General features: G+C 34.9%; 1 non-coding gene across 1 annotated transcript; it reads right to left on the bottom strand.

Moving 5' to 3' along the window:
• Positions 1 to 3200: 3200 nt before the first annotated feature.
• LOC127089511 (small nucleolar RNA R71) lies at positions 3201 to 3307 on the bottom strand. The gene has a single exon (XR_007791095.1). It is a non-coding gene; the product is annotated as a small nucleolar RNA R71 (small nucleolar RNA).
• Positions 3308 to 3771: the final 464 nt, after the last annotated feature.

Here is a 3771-nt window from a genome sequence, read left to right on the forward strand (position 1 = left end):
CATATTTAAACAACAGTTACCTAATTCTCCACAATCCTATATCTAGAAACAAAATATTATTATACTATGTTTACTTAATAATTCTATATCTGACAATAAGAACAAAATACTATTATGTTTTAGATAAACACTACTAAAGAACCCCTGGTTTCATAAGCGGGTTTGTTTATATATTCAAAACAATGATTAATAAATTTTTATTTTTTAATATTTGAATTAAGAATTATAATTCTTCTGTTTCATATAATTTTTACAAAAATATTTTTTAATATTTTTTTTAATATTTGAATCAATAATTTCATTTCTCCCCTTCCATATAAGTATTACAATAGGAGAAACAAAACTTATTAAAATGTATAATTGCAAAAACATTAAAGTTTAACTAACCGACAATGATTTTAGAAAGCATATGTACTCCATCCACACAGGGTCAAATGCTATGTCTACTCCTATTAACACATCAATCAATCTTCTATCTTTTTATTCACTGATATCGATGAGTCCCCAATAAGAGCCCTAAGCCTGATTGCTTCAACTTTTATTTTTTCAAGAGGTTTTGGCCTCTCTTTAAAGATGATATAATGGTTATGTTTGACTAGTTTTATTTGTTTTCCTCTCTCCCTTGTAACTTTACCTTCTTTTTTGTCACCTTAATCCCAAAGGTTGACTCCCTATTTTTTCAAACTACACAATTCACTCTGCCCCATTGTGTGAAGTCTCAAGTCCAAAAGATGGTAACCAAAATTTTTCAAACCACATAATTCATCCCCCTCCTCTTGTGCGTGAAGTCTTAAGTTCAACAAGGGGTATCAGAGCATAACTCTTTTTTAAGGAACAATCATCTTAGGAGGAATATGAATTCTGACAAAAAATATTTTCTAACTACACCACCATTTTTTAATATTTACTGTCCAAAAGTTACATGGTGTGCGTGTTTCCCCTGCAAGGGCAAAGAGACTCAGAAGTTCTAGTAGGCATATTACAGTTTGGGGGGTGAGGGCTAGCTCACAGTGACGAATAGCTGTAGCGGTAAAATTTTTGAGATTAAACTATTGATTAACTTAACTCGCAAAGCAAGAGTCGCCACCGCGCTTTTATTGTTTCAAGAGGAAAAGGGAAAAAATACGAACAAAACCCAAAGAAATTTTAAAACAAAACTAAGAAAAATAGAACAAAGGTCTGGGGGTTAGTTATGCAAAGGGAAGGTATTAACATCCTAAACATCAATTGTACTCCATGGGAACCTCTTTGAAAATATGCACATTTTAGCTTGAAAAAGGTGTTGTTTGTTAAAAGATTGGAGGGATGGGAAAATAAGCATTTTTATTATAATTTGGTATTTGTCAAGACTTTTAAAGTCTCATGCCTACGTACCAACAAAGTACAATGGAGGATCAAAACCTCGTACTTCATGGTAAAAATAAAAAAAGGAGTTTGTTTTGATTCATTTTTATGGAAAAAGACATTTTGTCATTTTAAGGAGAATACTCAACTAGTCACCTACAAGTATGATAACTTTGCATCATCATGAGAAGGGATCCAACTTGGATAAGGATCAACAAGTATGCCACTAGCTCTCACAGATGGAAAATAATTATCATCAATACTAAGGAGATATGAGGATTACAACTCAACTATGGAAATGACTCATGTCTAATGCCTTGACAAAAAGTTTAAAAGAGAAAAGTTCACAAAAGGCACAAAATGGTTTGAATGAGTTAGATATTTTTTAAGTCCTTTGAATGTGGTCTAAGTATGCTTAAAATGGATTGACATTTATTAAGAAAAAGATTTTGAAAATCACTTGACAAAAGTAAAGGTTTGTTGAGAAAAATGATTCAAGTTAAAAACAAGAAGGTTTTGAAAAAGAGATAAGATTTTGAAAACTAAAGTAGGGGGAGGAGAAGAAGAGACTATCCTAAAGCAGTAAAGTAAAAGCTAAAGAAGAAAGATCTAACCAAGAGATAGAAAGCGTTATGACATAAGTCAAGTAAGAATTCCCTCGTCTTGCTTAAGCCTTCAGAAAGCAAAATAAGCAAATAGTAATCCATGTGTCAGATGAAACCAAAGTAACCAAGCCAAGTCTTCATAGAGAAGTCAAAAGTCAAAAGTATCGGATGGATTCCAGGGTCTCAAGTCACAAGTCCCAAGCAAAGGTCAAGATCCTAATTCTAAGTCCATAACTCCACAAAGATGCCAAGGATAGTAACCACAAGTCCATGAATCAAGATAACCAAGTTCCTTTTAGAGTTTTTTTCCTTTATTAATGAATTTTAAAAGAAAATGAAAGTCCAAATGGACAAAGGAAAAAGAACATAAACATAAACAAAGGTCCACATAGACAAAGAGCAAATATGATATGAGATGATAAAATAAAAGTATAAAGTAAATAACAAGAAATAAAAAGCATGAAGTAAATGACACTAAAATAAAGTTAATATAATAAGATGTTAGTAAATGTTAGTAAAGAAGAAAATATGTTTAGGTCACTTTTTGGAGAATACTCACCTATCCACTCACAAGCATGAAAGTATGAACCTATACATCATTTATGAGAAGGGCTCCAACTTGGATAAAATCAACAAGTATGCCACTACCTCTCACAAATGGAAAAGGAGAAATTTTTTCACATAATACCATGAGGAATATAAGACTTACAATCTCACTTATACAAATGTCCAGGCGATAACTTAGCACCATCAGTCCAAGAACTAAAGCGTTTCTTATACATAAGATGCTGAATACAAGAATATAAAAAAAAGTACGATATTCCCGATATCTTCTCTCCTCCTAAACCAGAAGAAAAACCAACCATGGCTGAAGAAGGACCACATAATTGTCCTCTTAAATTCTACGTTACCCCGTCCCAACAAGAACCTCACAACAACATTACTGCCCCCGCTCTCAATCGAAACGATTTCGAGCTGAAGACCTCACTATTATTTGCCGTCCAACAACATCAATTTGTTGGAAATCCTACGGACGATCCTAATGAACACCTGACCAAGTTTGTGCAGTACGCAGATACTGTAAAGGCGAATGGTATATCTCAAGATGTGATAAGACTGGGCCTCTTTCCTTTTTCACCAAGGGATAGAGCTTGGGCTTGGTTGCAATCCTTTCCCTCCAACTCCGTTACAACATGGGAAGAACTGAAGAACGTCTTCTTATCCCGATATTTTCCGCCGAGAAAAACTGCTATGCTGAGAGCTCAAATCAACGAATTTAGGCAAAAATATGTAGAATCTCTCTACGAAGCGTGGGAGAGATACAAGGACATGATGAGGATATGTCCATATCACGGTCTCGAAGACTGGGTGATCATTCACACATTTTACAATGGGCTTCTGTATAACACAAGGCTGATAGTAGACGCTGCCGCGGGCAATGCACTTATGGACAAGCCATACAACGAAGCCTATCAACTCATTGAAAACATGGCCCAAAACCATTGCCAATGGGGAGGTGAAAGAACTCCAGTGGAAAAGTCCCAGACAAAGGGTGAAATGTACGAAATCAGTAGCTTTGACCATGTTCATGCAAAGGTAGATGCCCTTGTTCAAAAATTAGATAACTTGACCATATCACCCACAACCACCATGGCTGTTGTAACTCCAAACTGTGAGTTATGTGGAAACCCTAGACACACTGCACAAGAATGTCAAATAATAGCAGGAGTCCCAACCGATCAAGTGAATTACACACAAGGAAATCCCTATTCGGATACCTACAACCCAGGTTGGAAAAACCATCCTAATTTCTCGTATAAGA

Source organism: Lathyrus oleraceus, chromosome 5 (genome assembly GCF_024323335.1).
Source record: "Lathyrus oleraceus cultivar Zhongwan6 chromosome 5, CAAS_Psat_ZW6_1.0, whole genome shotgun sequence".
NCBI classification, from domain to species: domain Eukaryota; kingdom Viridiplantae; phylum Streptophyta; class Magnoliopsida; order Fabales; family Fabaceae; genus Lathyrus; species Lathyrus oleraceus.